Genomic DNA, 20,546 nt, shown 5'->3' with positions numbered 1-20,546 from the left:
GCGGGCAGCTGTGTCCTTTCTCGCACCTACCTGCCAAGCCCGCCACCTGGCCCAGGTAGGCTCTGGCTGATGCATTCCTCCAGCCCCTGTCACCCCTCCTCCCACCTGGGTGAGGGGCAGCACCTCTGAGCAGCAGCGCATTTGGCCTGATGCAGGAGGAGCCAAGACGGCCCAGGATTTGTTGGGAAGGTGGGGGACAGTGAACGTGGGTTGACACCCCCCGGCAGACTCCGGGGTACTTGGATCGCTGGGGTGGTAGGAAAGGCTCCCACTTCCGGTCCTCTACCTGAGGCTCTTTTCCTCCTGACAACACATCTGTCACTACCTTCCTAGAACACGGACACCGGGGGCAACCTCAGCAGACTCCACTAGTCCGTAAAAGCCACGTGCAAAGGCCTTGTCCTCCTCCAGTCAGATAGAACCCTACCTGAGAAGCCAGGCCGTAAAGGTCCTGGGGGCTCCTCACCGAGCCCTGCACGCAGCAGCGTCTTGTCCCACCCAAGTGCCCGTTTGCCCTGTTGTGTTCTTGCACCTGGGTGTTTAAGCACCTGCATCTCTCCACTGCTGGTGTCCATCTGCAGAGGCCCACCTATCACCCCAGAGGGACCCAGCAGGTCCCGGGGGGGGCGGGGGTGGGTGAGAACAGCACGTGTGTGTGTCCCAGTGTGGAGGATCTCAGAGTAGAAGATTTTTCTGGCGATCTCCCAAGGACACAGTCTCGCAAACAGATGTTACCTCTCTACCGAATATGGTCCTCGTGGGGGGAATTGCTAATAAATGATTCAAAGTTGGCATGACCAGAAAACAGGCTTTCTCCTCCCATTTGCCCATCCTCCGGGATATTTCTGTTTGTCGTGAGGGATTCCCGTCCGAGCCCACAGGATAAGCACCACTAGGAAAACTGGAGAAGGCACATAGATTTGGTACATGGAAGTCACGGACTTCCCCTTATTTATTCTTTATCCACTGATTCGAGAACCAGTTATTGAGCACCTCCTGCATGCCAAGCAGTGTTAGCTCTGACCAGCTCAGCCATGGTGCCCACCTGGAGCTGCTCTAGTGCCCAGTTTTGAAAGTGGCAGCATTCACGGCTCGTTCTGGATGATGGCTTAACATACACCTATGCCCAAGTTGTGGCACCCGCTATAAGCCTTTGGGCCAGTTGACTTTCTCATCTAAGACTGCCAAGTCAGCTTTCCAATGGAACTGATAGCTAGTTATGCTGCAGGAACCGCCCTCTGTCTCACCAACAACGGAGTGCCCCCCAGCTTCAGTAATCCCTAACTATTCAGCAGCTTCCCCAACACCCAACCGAGACCTTGTTGGCAGAGGAAGGGTTGAAAAGGATGCTGATGGTGAGTGATGATGATGATGGTGATGGTGATGATGGTGACGATGATGATGGTGACAATGATGATGGTGGTGGTGATAGTGATGATGGCGATGGTGGTGGTGATGGGGATGATGGTGGTGGTGATGATGATGGGGATGGGCATGATGGGGATGGGGATGATGGCGGTGGTGATGACGGTGGTGGTGATGACAGTGGTGATGATGGTGATGAATGTGGAGATGATGAGAGTGGTGATGGTGATGATGGTGGTGATGATTATCTCAGGCATGCTCAACAAGTTGTAGCAATTGTCAGATGTGCATGATCCCATTTATTCCTGATAACAACTCTCAAAGGTAGATACTGTCAGCATCGGTCATGGAAATGAAAACTATGTGGGTCAGTTTGTGTAAGTTCCCTGGATCACATAGGGTCTATTGGCTCCAAAGCTCGTAATAAGAGTGGTAGTATATGATTCTGAGCTCAGATTTCATTCATCTGGTTTTGCTCTGACCTTCTTTAATCTCAGTCTTGGTCTCCTTTCTCCCAAGACTGAGGCTGGCACCTCTCTAATCTACATTCCTGGAGAAGAACATTCGTGGAGGCAGGCTCTTGAGCCTCATCATCCCCTCCACGGATAGATCCCTTGGGAAGTGCTCTGGGTCCATGCAAAAAGCTTCTCAGGCGTTTGTTGGCAGGTTACACCCCAACTCCCATGGCAAGAACTGAGTCTTTGTTTCCTGGGCTAAACCCTCCATCTTGTAGGTCAGGAGAATTCAACTTACGGAGGCTAGTGATATAAAAGAATACCCTGAGTGGGTGAGCCAAGAGGAGCAGCAGGGGCTGGTTGAACTTCCAGGCAAGGCCTAGCCGGAGGCACTGAGAGCCCTTTCAAGAGTAGAGCTCTGTGCCGTCCTTTCCCCAACATCTGCAGGACCATGGGAGGCACAGGGCACTGCCAGATTTTGACCTCTCGTCTTCCTACTATGGGAATTCTGTTGCGTTGAATATCTTCAGTGATAAAGTCCTTGGAAGAGAGGAGTTCCAAGACCAGCCACATCTTAGATGTCTGACTGCCTCCCATTCCCCCTGTGGGTTAGGATGGGAAAGCATTGATTCTCCCAGTCTGATAGATGTAAGAAACTGAAGCCTGGGGGAGAAATGGTTGGCTCAAGGGCCCCCCTCCCTCACTGATGACTCTCAGAACAGAAGATCAGCCCTTTGCTTGAGGTCCTCATAAGTCCCTGAAGCCCCTTAAGAAAGCGGCTTCATCATCTTTACATCCACCCCTAGCCCCACGCATGCTCTAACACGGTCCCTTACAACTGTAGCTATGGGACACATTACATTTATAGTTGAAAAGTAGAATATAAAAATGAAGGGAACAAGGAGAAAGATATAATCCCAAGGTGTGCCCTGTTCTGGAGGCCCTTCTTCTGACTTCGGTGTGAAATTCCTCCAAACTAAATTTGGCAGAAATGATATATGGGTTAATAGCCAGCCAGATCATCTGGGTAAAAATACGACAATAATAGAATGGCTATGCTTTCTGGAAAGACTTCTCTATGCCAGGCGCCTTGCTAAGTCTTCACACATGATCGATTTAATCCATCAGCATCCTGCACTTTTCCACCTGCCTGACCAACGAGGAGCCTGATGCTGAGGAGTAAAGTGACTTTCCCATCATCACTTGGCAGATCCAAGATGGAAGGCAATTCTCTGCTCCAGGGCCTCAGAGAAAATAAAATATCTAACGCCAAACTAACCCATCTGTGGCCACATTCTGGTCATAAAATTGGCTAGAGGCAAACATCTGACTACTCCTCACATACTGCCTTTGCAAGCAAACAGCCTTCTGCTTCAATGCCTGGCCCATAGGTCTTAATGGGCCCCTGGGCTCATGCACAAAACATCAATGGCTACAAGACGATCCCATAGACCCCATACTCATGATGGCTGAACAAGGATCAGGCCTTTTGACGTGTGGCAAGAATGACACTTGTAAGAAGCAGTTTGGAAGACAGAAATCCATAAGGATGCCTCCCCTCATTTCCTTTCTTTGGGAGGTCGGCTACTAAGAAGAGAACAGAACAACGTGTGAGAAGTGGTTCCGTTTCAATCATCTGCCCTGTTATGTAGTCCTCTCCAAGTGCCAGCCGTCCTTCCTTCATCTGTGTAAATCCCTGTAGTCTGGCCATAAAGGGGCAGAGAGTAAATATTTTACGTTTCGCAGGAAGTGTGGTCTCTGTTGCAACTTCCCAATCCTGCCATTACGGGGCCAGACCAGCCACCGCCCATGTGCCAACCAATGGGCGTGGCTGTGTGCCAATAAAACTTTATTTACAAACACAGGCAGCGGCCAGATTTGGCTCATAGGCTATAGTTTGCTGGGCTCTAACTTAGGTGAATAGCTGAAGGTGGTTTTTCTTATGAATTAATGAGAATATATACCTGTTTTGAATGATTGGTTAAAACCAGGACTCCAATGGCAATCCTTTGGTTCTGAAGACTAGAACCTTCCTCCCCCATCTTCAAAAGTTTACTGAGTTCTGAGAATTTCACTGGCCAGTTTCACCCCGCTGGGTTTGTCTGTGTGAGGTTGGCTTGAGAATAGATCATGATGCACGACAGTTCCCTTGAGAACTCAATAGATTGGATTCTTGGTGATTGGACACCAAAACTCAGGGAGAATGTTACCAATGTAATCCCTCCAAGGACCCGCGGAATTATTTTAGCCATATGTCTCCATTTCCTCCATTGGGGTAGAAAAGGAGCCGCATTTTGTGAAAAGACGAGAACCTTCAGATCACAGAACTGGTGTACGGAGAGGGACCTTTCCCTACCGGCTTTCCTCACCCCACACAAATGACAGGGTTCTTAGGAGGCTCTCTCCCCCGATTCTCTCCTTCCTCACTCCTTTCTGCCGATACTTACACCTTAAATAATGTCCCCTCTGGTCAGGTCCCTTGTGGCCATTGCATAATGCAGGCAGGAACATCTGTCCCCCAAACCCCACTGACCCTGGACAGGGCAATGTTAGTTAGTAGAGTATCTATAGCCCGCTGTCAGGGAGGCTGCGATCTGGCGAACAATGATGTTACCTTAAGGGAATGTGCACTCTCCACCCCCCAGAAAAGCAACAAAACACAAACTTTCTCCCCTCTATTTACAAGGTCACTATCGAATCCATCTTCAAATGCTCTGCAATTCAGACCTGGTCCCAGAGTGCACGGCGTGCTGTGCGGGGGGTTCTTGCTTCCCCTTCCTGACAGGTGTTATTGTTCCTGCTAATTTAGGGGCTCTTTCTGCTCCTGGTAATTGCCACTGTATACTAATGTGCTAGGAATCAGCTGCCATCCAGATAATGAAAAATTATACCTGGAATAATGGATGGGGACAGATGGATTAGCGAACTCTGCATCAATCAATAGGGCTTTTATGGTTATATTTGTGGTGTTTTGTAATAAGATCAGGCCCTGGAGATTGATGTGGGCTTGGTAATCTATCTCCAGGTCTGGATGGGTTTTTGATTAAATAGAAGCTGAATCGCACACAGGCCACTGTCCGTGACAAAAGCAAAGCCATTGAGGGCCTTCTTTCCCACCACTTGAGGGGCGTGTGGGCACATCTGGCTGGTGCACTTGGGTGGAGGCAGGAACGATGGCCCTGGAGTTTGCTGAGGCAGAGGGACGACCCATCTGTGCTGACAGCAGCTCATTTTATGATACAGGGATCTCATGCGCTTGCCCTGCGGGGACAAAGACCTGTTGGCCAATGGATCCAGGGACGCCTGTCTTCAGAGGCTTGACAGGTGAGAGGCGACAGGGTTTTCCAAAGGGCCAATCGCACTGCAAAAACACCATTCCTTTCCACAGAGGCTGCAAAACACAGACTGCACAGCACATCTCTGACAAAGTCTCTGGGAATACGGGGACACTCACAGCATCCCCTGCAGGACGGGGGAGAGGCCAGCCCAGCTTTCTTGAGGAGCAGACGCTCCAGGGTTTGGGCTCACTCTGAAGCGCCTGGCCACCTGACGGGGCGGGGAAGGCTGCTGAGGGGAAATGCATCTTCCCAAACCAGGATGCTCCAGAAAAACAAGACTGCCAGCTTTTGTGGCAAGGACACCAAGGGGTGTGCCGTTTTCTGAGTGACCCCTGCAGTGTGTCCACACGGTGGGCGATGAGGGGGCCTCCAGCCAAGACCCTGTGGAAAGCAAGCTACCTCTCAGTGAAATTCTCTCCAGCCGCGAGCAGGACCACCGCCTAAAGAGAACAGAGTCCCTCTCTGGAAATGGCTGTGCTAACACCTCACGATTAACAGGGCGGAGGCAAGTCCTCGAGGAATCAAAGGACCCAAGTCAGTTTGTCTTCAGCCGGGACATCTGGCCACGGCCGGAGACGGTTTTGGTTGTCACACGGAGGTGGGGGGTCGGTCCTACTGGCATCTAGCGGATAGACACCGGAGATGCTGGCAGATGTCCTACAGAGCACAGGATGATCCCATAAGAAGGCATGATCTGGCCCAAAATGTCAAAGGTGCTGAGTTTACTCACTAAAGGAAGAAATGCATGAATGACACCGGGAAATAGGTGTCCCCCATATGAACCCTGGATGGTCACACCCTCCAAACTGACTTGCTGGGACACCATTGCTGTGGCGGCCCCTCGTGAGTGGGACAGAAATGTCCCGACCACACCCCACGTAGCCACAAAGGTGAGATGTGGCCCTTTGCCCATCACGATGTCCCCGTTCTCCCTCAGGTACTTCCTCCCTAGTAGCGACGGTGAGGCTGGGGGAGGGTGTGCGGAACTGCCCTCTGGCGTCTGCTGTGGGTGAACCCACCTCGTCACGCTCCTCTCAGTGGCGGTGGATGCCTGGCGGTGTTCTCAGCGAATCATTCATGCACAGCTCCCCACAACCCATGAGGTGGGTGCAGAGATGTTCCCCACTTCTACAGGGAGGTTGGGGGACTCTGTCAAGGTGGCGCAGTGTAATCTGAGAGGTCCCCAAGACCACTCTCAGGTTCACAAATTCACTCAAAGGACGCACAGAACTGAACGAAGCATTAACACTCAGCTTTGGTTTACTACAGCGGGAAAAAAACACAGATTAAGATCCGCAATGAGGAGGGGGCAGGGGGCAGAGTCCAGGAGAGGCCAGGCAGGAGCCCACAGCCGTCCCCTCCCAGCAGAGGAACGTGGGCAGCCCTACCTCCCACCAGTGACGATGCCCGACAACACGCGCAGAGGGTCGCCAGCCCGGGAAGCCCCCCGAGCCTGGACGTCCAGTCTGTGCAGTGGCTTGGTCATGTAGTCGTGGCCGGCCCGACGAGCTGCCACCCTGGAACCCAAGGCCCCCACCGTAAACCACATTATTAGTGCAGGCTATCTGGTAAACCAGGACATTCTTATCAGGGAGGACATTTGGAAGGCTTACGGTGACCTCCCAGGAGCTGGGGTCAAGGTCATTCCTTTGAGCAAAGCTAATCCTTTAGTGCACATACAGCTAAGACCCAGCAAACCCGTGACTCGAACCCCAGCAGGCCTGGTCTGGGACCCATGCCTTTGGCTGCTCTCCTGCACAGCCCGCTGGAGGTCACTGGCTCTTTCCCCACGGGGGATGGCCAATGGCCGTGCTGCTATGATCTAGGGAGAGCCTGGGCATCAGCGTGCACACCCCACTGGCTAGGGTCCCCCAAATTGGGTTTGGTCTCCTGCCATCAGGCTCAACTAAAGCTGTCCCATCCACAGGTCAGCTACACCGAGGAGCAAATTCCTCACACGAGGAAACTTTCTCTGCATTTGAAGACTCCCCTGAATTTCAGAGCACCGTGGGGAGACAGAGGGAGCTGGGGGCCAAAAAGATCGCACAGCATCTGGGTCCAGACTCCAACAAACACACTGGAGTCCACGGAAAGGGTGGGATGTGGTGGGCAGAGAGGCTGGGAAAGGCATTCACTTCTAGTGGTGTCCTCATTTTATGGATTGAGCTGTGTCTCCCCAGAACTCATACGTGCAAGCCCTACCTGCTGGTGCCTCAGAACGTGACCTTATTTGGAAACAGGGTCATTGCAGACGTACTTAGTTAAGATGAGGGCACGCTGGGGTCAGTGGTCCTAACCCAATATGACTAGTGTCCTGATAAAAAGGGGGGATTTGGAGACAGATACGCACACAGGGACAAGGCTGGATTCCCGCCGTCAGAGCCCATGAACCACCAGAAGCCGGGACAGAGGCTGGGATATCCTCCCCTGGAACTTTCAGAGGGAGCACGGCCCTGCTCTCAACCTCTGGCCTCCCGAAGTCTAAGGCAGTATAACCCTGCTGTTTCCACCACCCACTCGGGTATGTTGTTATGACGGCCCTGGGGGCCGAATACACCTGAGCTGAAATGCTTTGTGGAGGCCCAGGAGCCTCGGGTGGGGCGGGGGTGGGGGGTGGTCAGGCAGAGCCACGGAGGCCCTCGCTGTACTTCTCAAAGCCACGATTCACCAGACAGCGGACTTCAGCCAGCCCCAAGACAGCTGGTGCTGGCACCTGAGAGTCAGGACCCAGGACAAGCAGCCTGGTCCCTCACCCCAAATTCATGTCCACTTGTGCAACCTCAGAATATAACCTCATTTGGAAATAGAGTCTTCGCAGATTTAATTAATTACTTCAGGATCTTGAAATGAAATCATCCTGGATTTAGGGTGGGCAGTCAATGCAATGGCTGGTGTCTTCCAAAAACCCCGAAGAGGGCACAGAGAGACATGGAAAAACTCCACATGACAGTGACACAGAGGCCAGAGGGGTCAGGAGTCCAGAGTCAGGAGCCCATGGCTGACAGCAACCAGGAGAAGCCGGAGGAGACACATAGGACCCTCTTCTAGAAACTTCAGAGAAGGCGCGGCCCTACTGGAGTCTTAGTTTTGGCTTCAGGCCTCCAGAACCTCGAGAGAACAAATTTCCATCGCTCTGAGCACCACCCCCCCGCCAACCGCCGTGGGCTTCTCCCTGGCGGCCCTAGAGGTTCCCATACTTGCTTGGCCTCATGATTCTCTCTCAGCAGAGTTAATTCAGAGGATGCTGGAACACCGTCAGCCATGTGGCTGGTGCACAGTAGGCTCACAGCAAGAGTCTTCCCCGTGTGGCCGCGAGCCGTGCTCCTCCTCCCTGCACACACACGAACCCCACCCCCCAGGGCTTGGTGACAAATGGGGCTGCGGTTTGCCTGTCTCCCCCTCTCTGGGGTCCCGGACACCACGCTGAGCAGAGAGGCCTTGAAGCAGAGGTCAGAAAACTGGGGCCTGAGGGCCGAAGCCAGCCCCACCATCTGAGTCTGTCAATAAAGTTTTATGGGCACGTGGCCTCATCAAATTCCTGGACGTGATGTCTGAGTTTGCTCCTGTGCCTCCAGGACAGGGTCCAGTCGTGTGGCCTGGAAGCCTAAAAGAGCTGCTCTCTGTCCCTTTAGGAAAGAGTTGGGGACCCCTGCCCTAGAGGGCCCCCGAGAACTCCACAGTGGATGCTGCTGTGTGTGACCGGCGAGGATGGGGGCGAGGGAGGCTAGGGAGAATGGGGGCTGGCCTTCCGTGCCCCTGCCCACCCCTGGTCTCAGGGCCTCTCCCGCCGTAGGACCCCACGCACAGGGGCCCCTCGTGGAGGGCAGCACAGGCTGGATAAGCATCTCCGAGCTAATTTACCAGCTCCAAGAAGGGGTTACGCCGGGAGGCCAGGCCCCGTCCGTCTGGTCCCTCTGACTCCCCTTCACTGCGCAGCAGTGACCAGGATGCTGAATCCTGGCCCAGGAAATGTGCCTCCCGCCTTGGGCCCTGAGGCCTCAGAGGCCGGCTCAGACCTGCTCACTCACAGGCAGTGTTTCTGAGCAGAAGGCCCAGTCCCGAGGGAAATACAACTCCCTCCACACAGAGGTTGAGATTCTCAACCTCAGGGAGGCTTTCAAAGCATGAGCATCGCAGCTTCTCCAACCCGCCTCTCTCTGCCCTCTCCCCAGCCTTGTTTGCCACTGCCTCCCAGGGTGCACGGTGCATGGGCACACACAGGCTTGCACGCACACAGGCACCCCATGCATGCACACACAGGCACACACAGGCTTGCACACACACAGGCACGCACACACAAGCACCACATGCACGCACACACAGGCTTGCACGCACACAGGCACCCCATGCATGCACACACACGCACACACAGGCTTGCACGCACACAGGCACCCCATGCATGCACACACACGCACACACAGGCTTGCACGCACACAGGCACCCCATGCATGCACACACATGCACACACAGGCTTGCACGCACACAGGCACCCCATGCATGCACACACACACACCACACAGGCTTGCACACACACAGGCACCCCATGCATGCACACACACGCACACACAGGCTTGCACGCACACAGGCACCCCATGCATGCACACACACGCACACACAGGCTTGCACGCACACAGGCACACACACACAGGCACCACATGCACGCACACACAGGCTTGCACGCACACAGGCACCCCATGCATGCACACACACGCACACACAGGCTTGCACGCACACAGGCACGCACACACAGGCTTGCACGCACACACTGAACTTACTGCTCATCTCATTCAAAAACAGAAGCAGCTGATACTCAGCTTTGAGTTCAGTAGCCAACATGGAAACGACCCACTTCCTGGACTTAACTCCCAAGAGCACTGGGCCATCTCAGCAAAGGACGGCGGTGGGGAAGGAGGGTGCAAGGGGAAGCCAGCATCGCTCCTCGCTAACGAGAGGTCGGGGGCTGGGGAGGGACGCCCCCGTGGTGCCCATCAGCCAACCTCAGACCAGCAGAGGGGCTTCTGTGAGGAGAGCAGCCACGGTTCACCGCCGTGGGCCTGGTGGCCCAGGCTCTGGGGCCCACGAGTCAGCTGCGGAGTCTGTGGCTGGATTAGTCACCAGGGCCACTGGCACCCGCCACCAGGACGGAGTCCGCATTTAGCCCATACAGTGGTGAATGGATCAAACCGCCAAGCAAACAGCACGCGCTCCCCCGCAAAACCTGGCTGCCCTCCCTCTCAGAGCATCCTCTCAGAGCATCCTCGCCGTGCGACCTGGATATTCCCGTCCCCCAGAGGACGCGCCAGCACCGCCGTGGAGCTCCGGATTGGGAGCCGGCGCTCAGTGCGTGTGCGGAGGGCAGTGGCTCTCGCCCTGCTTAGCGTCACTTACGTGGAGTGTGGGCAGAGGCTCAGGCCGCCTTCCTGGTGCGGGACGGCTGGTGCTGGGCGTACCAGCTCCGTGCGTGGCCTGGAGCAGGTGCCTGCTACGTGCATTCTAGATAAAGGGACGGACCAATGCCTACTGTGTATCGGAAAGCCCAGCAGGCGCACCATGGCCAGATTCCCACCCAGAGGCCGGTCCTGGAGGCCTGAGTCCTGCTAATCTTTCTAGTTGGGGATCTCTTTAAAGATACGTTCCCTGTGCCCCAGACGCCTACCCAAGCCCGAAGGACAGGGCCCAGACTGGAGGGTATCCACTTCCCGTGGCTTGTGCACTTGTCTCCTCCTGATTCTCAGTGGCATCTCAGCATGTTGACTGTGGCCCAGGACAGAGATGCTGTCTAGCAGCTGCAGGGGCAGGGCAGAGCCTGGCAAGTCCTCTCGGGCCTGCAGGCAGAGACACAAGGGCCGAGGAAGCGGTTCCCAGATGCCGGCCAGATAGCGGAGGCGGACCCTGGCGAGAAGACCCTTACCTGTCGGTGTGTCACAGGTGAGGACAGAACTATGGGACGGTCACAGACGTCACCATGAGCTCAGCCGCGCCTAGAGCGGTGTCACTCGCGTTCTGCCCCAGCACGGATCTGAGGCTCTGAGCCACCTGCCTCCTGAGCCGCCCTGGAGGCCAAAGAGGACACACAGGATGCTCCCGCCCGGCGCCCGGGGCAGAGCAGGTGCCATCGCGGCTCCTGTCCGGGGGGTCTTGGGCAGAAAAAAGCAGTGTTTGGATGCAGCCCTGAGAACCTGATTTCTGGTGGAAGCTGCCCCCTATCCCCTGGGGTCACTCCTGAGGGCCGTCCTAGAGGAGCCGTGCTGTCATGGAGCAGAGGCACGTCAGTGTGCCCTCCAGGAAGAGTGAGGCAGAGGGGACGTGCCTCTGCTGTGCCCACAAGGACCTCAGATGGCCGCCCTATCCTCCCTCGTCCCCAGGCAGGGTCTGACTGCCCCTGATGTCACATGATGGAAAAGTGACAGTGTTACGTGTTCGTTCAACAGCTGAGGACCTACTATGTGCAGACACCAGGCTAGACACTGAGCTGCAGCCCGGTCCCCACCACGTGCACGTCGCAGTCTAGGGGCCGGAGGGGCAGGCGCCAACCATCACGCTCGGGAGTCAACGTGCATTGTGTCTGTGACAAAGGCTTCAATGACAAGAGGTACCATGATGGCCCAGGAGGGAGGCAAACAGGCAAGACACCCGGGGGCCCCAAGTCTTCACCCCACTCTCCGGCCACACTCCTGGCTGCATCACTTTGCAGTGTCCCCCACCCAAGGAGGGGGTGACCTGCCCCAGCAGTCGCCTCTGGGCCGTGCCTGGGGCACAGGCTCATTCGCACGTTTGCTGCCACCAGGAGAACGTGCTGGGCCCAGACGCAGCAGGTTTACACCCTGAGTTTGGTGCTGTTCATTGCTGGGACGGTAGCTAACTGATACTCTCAATGAAGGGGGAGGGCGGTCTTCCAGGCCAAGAGAAGGAACCGCACGGTCCAGGGTCACAGGAGACTGCCAGGGAGGCCCCAGGACACAATACAGAAGATGACTACTCCCTGCGGGGCAGGGCGGCTTCAGGTCCAGAGAGCTCAGGGTGTCAGATGTTAGCAGGCGCCACATCTCACTCACTCTGTCGCCATGTCCCTGAGCAGCTACTCACATACGAGCCATGGTCCCAGGGTCTCCCCTTGGAAACTGAGTTCTGGCACACAGGACGCAGAAGGGATACGGGACAGACTGGGTTTGCTCTGTAGAAGAGAAGAGTTTCAGGAGGTGTCTGTGGGCAGGTGAAGGCACCCACCCGCAGGGGCTAAGGGGGATGCAGACCACGGCCCTCCCCAAAGACGCTTCTCACCGTTCCAAAGCGAGAGTTTTGTGCTGTCGTTGGAACCGGGGGCTCCATGCGGGAAGCTGAGCTCCCCGCTAGAGGCCCCTGACACACGAGCTTGAGAACTGTCTGCTAAAGAAGCCTGTGTCCTAAAGTCGGTTTGACCCAGCACCCCCCCGTACAACCCGAAACAGGCGCCCTCCTCTCGCATCACGTGCGTGTCTGAACCCCAGGCGGAACCTGGTCCCCGTGGAATTCTGCAGCACACAGGCTCAGACAAGCCTCCGCTTTGGCGATCGGAAGTCAGAGGAGGGCTGTCCACGACCTACGAGGGCTACGAGCACCACCCGCAGCATCCGGGGAGCACTGGTCCTGGACTCGCTGTGTGGAGCTCCGGCCACCGCCGAGCGGCTTCCTGCGCAGCCAAGCCCCTGACCTCGGCTGGCATTTGCTGCAGGGCCCTGTGGTGGCCACCGCTCGTCTGCACGCTGGCGGAGCTGGGGAAGCCCGTCAACAGCTGCCTTCCGGGGACTCGGCGAGCTCAGAGTCAGGCCTTTAGGGTTGGACCGAGCCCGAGGGGCAGGAAGGGAGGGAGGGTCCGGCCACGTCCCTTCAGAGCACGGTGACAGAGCCCGGTGCTCAGCTGGCCGTCGGCTCTGCCTTCAAAATTCACTGACAATGTCAACGGAGCCAGCGGGAGGGAGATGGCTATCCCTGCGTTCCATTAAAATCACTGCGAAGCCCTAAAGTTTGAGGAAATTGCAATGCAATTTGGATGGCGCGGGGAGTGTGGGAGAGAAGTCCACCAGCTTCCCGCAGGGGTGCTCCGGGCACTTTTTAAAAGCTTCCTGCTGGGGAATATCGTTAATCCCAATGGCGGCCACCGGATGCATGCTGCTAACTACCATTTTATTGAAAACAATAAACAGACAAATACGTGTATTCAACAGGCCCAAATACCCCCTCCCCCACCCAGGGGTCCCGCATGGCCAGCCCACTGCCCTCAGGAAGTTGTCTGACCCCCTTCTCCCACCAGGAGGGGGCACTTAAGAGTCACCACTGTCCCCACCCACCCCAGCTCCAAGGCAGGGCGACCTGTCCGGACAGCTGGGAAGGGCAGGACAGGATAGGCCCAGGCAGTGGTGGCTCCGGGCACTGGTCCCCGCGATGCCAGGAGAGCAGGGAGGAGGGCCTGAGGGGTGGGAGGTGCAGGGGAGGGGTGGCACGTGGTGGGAGACGGAGGCTGGGGAACAGCTGCCCTTTGCTTTGACGTGTGCTCCTGATGACATCTGAACCCATGATTGCAAGACGGCCTTTCAAAGCCCAAGACTGAGGCCCCGCCAAAGAGAACAGGCAGAAACCACCTCAGTCTGGGGGATCAGAAGCCAGGAACTCCCTGCGAGTTTGGAGAACAGAAGAGGCGTTGTTGTCCCCCCTCCAAGATGACAGCCGTTTGGAGTCAAGGAGGCGTGTGTAGGCTGCAGACAGAAATGGGGGCTGAAGCCTTCCGAGGGGGACGGGCCTTCCAGAAAGACGGAAACCTAGCTTCCAGTCCTCATGATCTCAGCCGAGTGGCTGAGGGGTGGCCTCGGGGGCAGGAGTCTCAGGCGTTTCCTGTGAAGCACCAGGGGTTAGCGGTTTAGGCTTGGAGGCTGATAGGGTCTCATCTCCAAAGCTGCCACAGACACAGGCAAAGAAACAGGTACAGCCGTGTCCCGGGAAGACTCCGCCTGTGGCCACTGACATTCGAATTGCAACTCATCTTCACGCGCTATGAAATACGACCCTTTTGATTTGCGCCCGCCTCAGATCAAATCCTGCCCACCGCTTCTCATCCACAATGTCCAGCACGGAACGCAAGTGTACCAGGCACACCAGAGGACAGCACCAAAGAGTAAAAACCAAGAGGAAGGACACAACAGACAAAAGCAGTGGTCTCACAGAATATCTAGATATGTGTGTTATCAGGTGCTAACTCTAAAATTACAGGTGGTTAATATAGTAAAGAGAACAGGTTACAAGACTGAGACTTTCCGGAGGGAACGGTGAGACGTATAAACACTAATATCTTATGTACAGATCACGTACGTGAATAATTCATATGTGTGCGTACAAATAAAACATGTGGGTTATTTTTGAAGCAAATAGAATCTGTTCCTGCTAATTCCGGTGGGACTGGCCCTGGGCAGCTGGGGTTTCTTCCTTTCTCGGTCCTGCTCTCCCCACTTGTGGAATGAGGACCTGAGCCTACGTCGGTTGCTGAGCCTGGACACTGTACTTTCAGGGGCTGGAGGAGAATTGAGGAGGGCCTGAGGTCCTCTCTCTCTCTCTCCTTCCTGTGCTGTCCTCCTTCAACCTGTTCTCTGTACTGGGGATACAAGATTTCACTAGAAAGGACTTTGAAAACCTTTGGGTTGATCAGCACAGTCGGGCCTTTCCAGCAGCAACGACGTAAGATGCTGCCTGAGGAGGAGGTCTGTGATGGGCTCCAGCTGGACTCTTCAGAGGAGGGACATACCATCAGGAGAGGCCCTGGGTGGGACCTGTCTGGTGGCCGGAACAAGGGCCACGTGGTGAGGAACCACAGGAGCATGACGAGGCCCACGCAAAATGGGGCACACGGTATCATCTGCATCAGGATGTGTCTCCGTGGGCTCCCCAAGACCTGCCACGTCCTGGGGCTCCAGCCCGCATCTGACGCCTTGAATTCACCATTTCGGTCCTGGTTTTATAGATGTCTTTTGAGAGGCAAACTCCTTGTAAGAGGAATAAATCATTGAGGTGACAGCGTAATTGGGCGGAGATGTGTGGGAAGAAGGCGTGGGAAGTCAAGATCGTTTCTTACTGGCTGAAGGGATTCAGAGCAACAAGAAAATCCTGGGTCCTGATGCGAGGGGTGTCGCTGAGAAGCAAAGAACGAATGGAAATCGCCGTCTCCGAGGACTCCACGCACAAGCTGTGTTAAGCTCCGCTTATGTATCTGAGTTACACCCTGCGACATAATAATCCTGTTTGTTCAGCACCTGCTTTGTGCCAGGTGGACCCTCGGCCTTCCTAGCTCCGCAGGGCGGCAGACATGGGGTTCACAGCAACTGTGCTGCACTCCCCCCGCCCGGGCAATCCCATCAACTCTCAGAGCCATGGTTACCATCTCTACCCTGACCGTGCCCACGGCATCTTCTGTTCTCACCGTCCTGTCTGTTGGGATCTTGCCCTGGGGTCACTGCACCCCTAAGCACAAAGCAAACCTGTTCCTTCCTTGTCCTTCCATCCTCGTGGATGTCGCCAGTGGTCCCTCCTCCTTTCAGCCCCTCCTTTCAGGACACGCTCGGCTTTACCCTCCTCGTGTATCTGTGATGATTTCCTCCATGCACCGAGCCCTGTACTCTGCACAGTGGCTTCCCTGGCTAACTTGTCCTGTCTCACTGTGGGCAGCGCCGTCACCATCCAGGGAGCTGGCAGGTGTATGGCCTGGAGGGGGTCTGGTGGCATTAGGACAGGGGGGTGAGCAGGGGCCCAGTCCAGGAGCCAGGCCCCCACCCCCACCCCGGCCAGCCCCTCAGCCTCTGTGTTCAGAGGTACCTGTGCATTGGGCGTCTGCCCAGGTCTGGCCGTGAGTCAGTGCTCCGTGACCCGCTCTCATCATTCCTGAAACGGAAACACACATTGCAAAGAGCAGGGATGCTTTTTCCCTTGGCTTTTGTCTCCACTGCATTCTGTCCTCTCGCACAAAACCCTATCATCTGATGTGTTCACCAGATCTCTCGTCTTCGGGTGACATGAGCCGGGTCCTGGGTAAAACCGGGGAAGAGGTCCCCAGCAGAACGTGCACACCATGAGGGCTGTGGCACACCCCGGCTGTGGGCTGGGCAGAGAGGCCCCCGCACCGAGGCAGAGAGCGCTGCCCCCAGGCTCATCATATAGCCCACGTTCCGGAACTGTAGGGGATCGGAGTGCTCCTTCACAGTCACCCCTGTGCTCCAGGCTGCGCTGGACCAAGATGCCCAAACCCTCCCAAGGCCACAAAGAGCTCTGCCAGATCCGGCAACCGTGATACAATCTCCGGATGGAGGTGAAGAGGAAACGATCATGACGAGGAAGAAAGAGTGGTGTGGGAGATGCACCTGCCCAGGCAGGCCCCGCAGGAGTCCCTGGCAGTGGGAGCGCCCAGGGCAACGGAGGGCTGGGCTCGGGCCACCGAGGCGGGTTCCAGAAGTGGCCCGGTCACCACCGGCTTGGCGACCCCAGGGAGGCTGGCTGACCACTCCACATCTTGGATTCTGCAACAGGAATCAGCAAGAGTGACCACTGCCTCACTCACCCCCCCCCAAGTCTGGATCAGGGTGGTGGGGTTCTCGTCCCTGTCTCTTGGCCACCCCATCTGAACCATCACCCTCTCCCTGGGACACTGAATGGTGTTGTTGGAGATGAACACCCACATCACTCTTCTCTCTCTCTCTCTCTCTCTCTCTCCCTCTCTCGGGAGGTTAGATCCCTTCTTCTCTAGTCCAATCAGACCAAACAGGGGTCCACCTCACCCTCCTCCTGAGGTGACTGCAGTGTCCCCCCATGGGGGTGGAGGACGAAGGGGTCTCACAGGAGATGTCTGGGCTTTGCGGTGCCCCCCGCCATGGCACGTGCCCCACATCAGCCCCATGCTTAGGGGACCCGCTGGTCCTGCTCTGGAGAAGGATGGCATTCTGTGTGTAAGGGCAGTGACTGCCAGGCACACCGCTCCCTCAGGCTCAAAACCCATTTTTAAAAGAGTTATGAGGGTGGCAAGGTCACCCGTCAGGTCCCGTTGGTCACCTCCTAGGCCCTTGTGTAGCTCAGAGGTCTCGAGGGCATTGTGAAATGCCTCCACACCTCCCATCTCCTCTGGTGCACGCGTGTGGACACACACTGGCGAACAGAACCCACACACGCACACGCCCTCCCCTACGTGCGGGGGCCCTGCACACCTCCAGTGTCCCGGTCGCTGCGTCCCTCTGTGCATGTTCCTGGCGGAGGAGCAGACACACCAAATGCCTTCATTCTACCTGCAGCGCCCCTCCTCTGCTCGCGCCTCCCACACGGCCTCCCTCCCGGTCCACTGTCCTCCGAGCACTTGCTCTGAGAAGGGCGGGTGCAAATGCACAGAAGCACCTGCGGCCCGTGAGGCCCACGCCCTGGGCTTGCAGTGTCCCTGCCCGCACGCTGCACAGGCCCAGCGGGTGGCAAGTCAGATGTCATCTCAGCTTTGCAGATAGAAAGACCAAGGTTCCAAGACAAGGCGACTTCTCCGAGGCGTCTCTGTGGCGCAAAGCCCGGCACGGCTCGAAGGTGGCGCCTGACTCATGTCCCGTGAGAGGCAGACGGGTGGGGCCCGTGGGGCCTGGGGGCACCCCGTCGGCTGCTCAAGTTCCCTGGTTCTTCACAACCCAGCAGGGATACAAAGTCAACGGGACTGAAATGCCAGGACCTTGCGAGGCTGAACGCAGGGGTGGGGGTGGGGGCTTGGCATGTGCAAGAGTTTAGAAACTAAAAGTGCCCCCCCCAAGAGACAGGCTGGAGTCCCAACCCCAGAACCTCAGAATGTGACCCTACTTGTACACAGGGTCGCACAGACGTGATTAGTTAAGATGAGGTCATACTGGGACAAGCTGACCAGTGTCCCTATAAGAAGGGGGGGCACACAGAAACGCACACAGAAGGTAGAGGCCATGCGGCAACAGAGGCAGAGGTCCAGGTGACTCCCAGGAACCCCTGGGAGCGGAAGAGGTGGGAAGGATCCTCCCCATGGTCCTGTCCACACCTGGGTCCCAGACTCCCGGCCTCTAGACAGTTGAGCACAATTTCTGTTGAGCCCAACAGCCCCAAGGAGCTACACCAGCAGTAAAGTTGGGATTCCATGGGGTCAGACAGCTGAACCTTCAGGGGAGGGGTCTTCTGTGGCAGAGCCGTGGGCTGGACCGGCACAGTCTCCCAGCAGCACGGCCTGGCCCACCCACCTGCCTTGTGGAGCGAGGGTGCCTTGCAGGCTGTTTGCACCCTCTGTACCATCCAGCAGATGCAGGGACCACGGGGACCCGGCACCTTCCTACTGCAGCGTGCGGTGACCGGTGGTGCACCGTCGTCTCACCTGAGACACCAAAGGTCACCAGCTGCCTCGTCGACTAAAATCCCAATGTGGGGCAGGCGATTTCTCAGGGAAGGGTGCATTTCCAGAGGCCACACTGAGGACAACCAAGCCAACAGGGGAACCTAAAGCCTGGTGTCCCTTCTGCAGAAGCACCGTCCCAGCTGGTGCCCACCAGAGAACGGAAATTTGAAAGAACAGAGGGCAGTGCAAGTAGTCTGTACTAAACGTGACTGTTATCATCCTGAGCCACACAACGAATTCTCAGCCATGGTGCGAAACCGGCTTCGGAGCAGACTGGGGGCGGTCAGTGCTGGACATTCGGGTCCTTCCGCGGATGACGACGGCCGGCCACCACCTGTCAGGCCATTGCTACAAGCCAGGTGCCGGGGCAGGCCTGCTACACACGGTATTGCTTGTCCTACAATAATATTCCTACAAAGTGGGGGTGCCTGGGTGGCTCGGTCGGTTGAGCGTCTGTCCAACTCTTGATTTCGGCTCTGGTCGTGATCTCACGGTTCGTGAGATCAAGCCCCGTGTCAGGCTCTGTGCTGACAACACAGAGCCTGCTTTGGACCCTCTGTCTCCCTCTCTCTCTCTGCCCCTCCCCTGATTAAAAATAAATAAAATGTTAAAAAAAATAATAATCATCTCACAAAGTACGTGTAGCAGGATGGAGAGCAGCCCGCCGAGATATGCTGGAGTCCTAACTCCCTGCACCTCTGAATGTGACCTTATTTGGAAAGAGAGACTTGGGAGACATAATGAGTTAAAGACCTCCATTATCCTGGACTTAGGGTGGGTCCTAAATCCAACGAGAGGCAGAACCAAGAGGGGGACCGGGGCGCACAGAGACGGGGGAGGGGGAAGTCCACGCAAAAAATGGGGCAGAGCTTGGAGTGATGGGGTCCCGAGCCCAGAGCCACTGGAGCCCCAGCACTGGAAGAGGCAGGAAGCATCCTCCCCCAGGGCCTACGCAGGCAGCACAGCCCTATGCACAGCTGGATTTGAGGCTCCTGGTCTCCAGACTGGGAGGCGATAAATTTCCGTTGTTTTCAGTACCACTCATCTCCTGGAGGCTCCAGGAAAGTCACACGGTAGTTTGTGTCATCTTCACCTTACGGTGGGGGACAGTGAGGCTTGTCCAGGTCACCTGTAGTCCCCAAAGGAGCAGAGCCCGTGTTCAGACTCAGCTCGGCCTGATTCCAAACTCTCCTTCTCTCCACGGGCGCTCAAGTCCCAGCTGGACACCTAGGAAGGCCCCTCACCCAGCAGGGAGGGACTTGGGAGGAGGACCCTCTGCACGAGAGTGTGTTTCCCGCTACTCAGTGCAGTCTGCTGGCCAGACTTCCCAGAGATCCCCAAATGATCTGCCTACCTTGGACTCAAAGCCGAACGCAGAGGGCACGCCTCCCTCACACGTTTCGGAGAGGACCTTCCATCCCCACCCTCAGTGTTCCATCCCGGGGCTCTGGAAACTCCAAGACATGCATCATTCACGCCTGAGCTAAATCAATCCAAGGAGCGTGCTGCTGACCCCCAGGGGGAGGGTGGTGCGAGCATCCGGCGGAGGAGGCGGGGAACCCCAGAGGAGCGCTCCCCCAGGCTCTCTGCTCAATGTTGTACTGAGCATTACTATTCTCTAATCAAAGCACCCCAGACCTTTAGCTGCCATCCAGGATGGGAAGTGGGGGCGGCACGACTCCCCAAGACATGGAGAGAAGCCAAAGGCTCATAATGGGGGAAGGAAAACAGCGAAGCCGGGACACCTGTTCCCTCTTCGGAGGAAGGGAGGCTGGAATCACACCTGAGTCTGCTTCAGCGCGGGAGCCCACGCCTGCCGCGTCCTGGCGCGGGCTGAGCAGGAGGGCCCGGAACAATTAATTCAGGAAATTGTCATCCTGGACTCCCCAACAAACTCTGGCTTTTGAGGGGGTCTCTGATGGCCGTCGTTAGCATCACTCGTTGTTATTTGGCATGATTGCATGGGATGATGATTTTGATTACTTCAATTCT

General features: G+C 56.4%; 1 protein-coding gene across 2 annotated transcripts in view; it reads right to left on the bottom strand.

Annotated features, from left to right (window-relative positions):
• AJAP1 (adherens junctions associated protein 1) overlaps positions 1–20,546 on the bottom strand; it is a 122,078-nt gene that overhangs the window by 13,919 nt on the left and 87,613 nt on the right. The window lies entirely within an intron of this gene.

The sequence above is a fragment of the Leopardus geoffroyi genome, chromosome C1 (assembly GCF_018350155.1).
Source record: "Leopardus geoffroyi isolate Oge1 chromosome C1, O.geoffroyi_Oge1_pat1.0, whole genome shotgun sequence".
In the NCBI taxonomy this organism is placed as follows: domain Eukaryota; kingdom Metazoa; phylum Chordata; class Mammalia; order Carnivora; family Felidae; genus Leopardus; species Leopardus geoffroyi.
The sequence above is the reverse complement of the archived record's forward strand: the minus strand, read 5'-3'. Positions and strand labels throughout refer to the sequence as shown.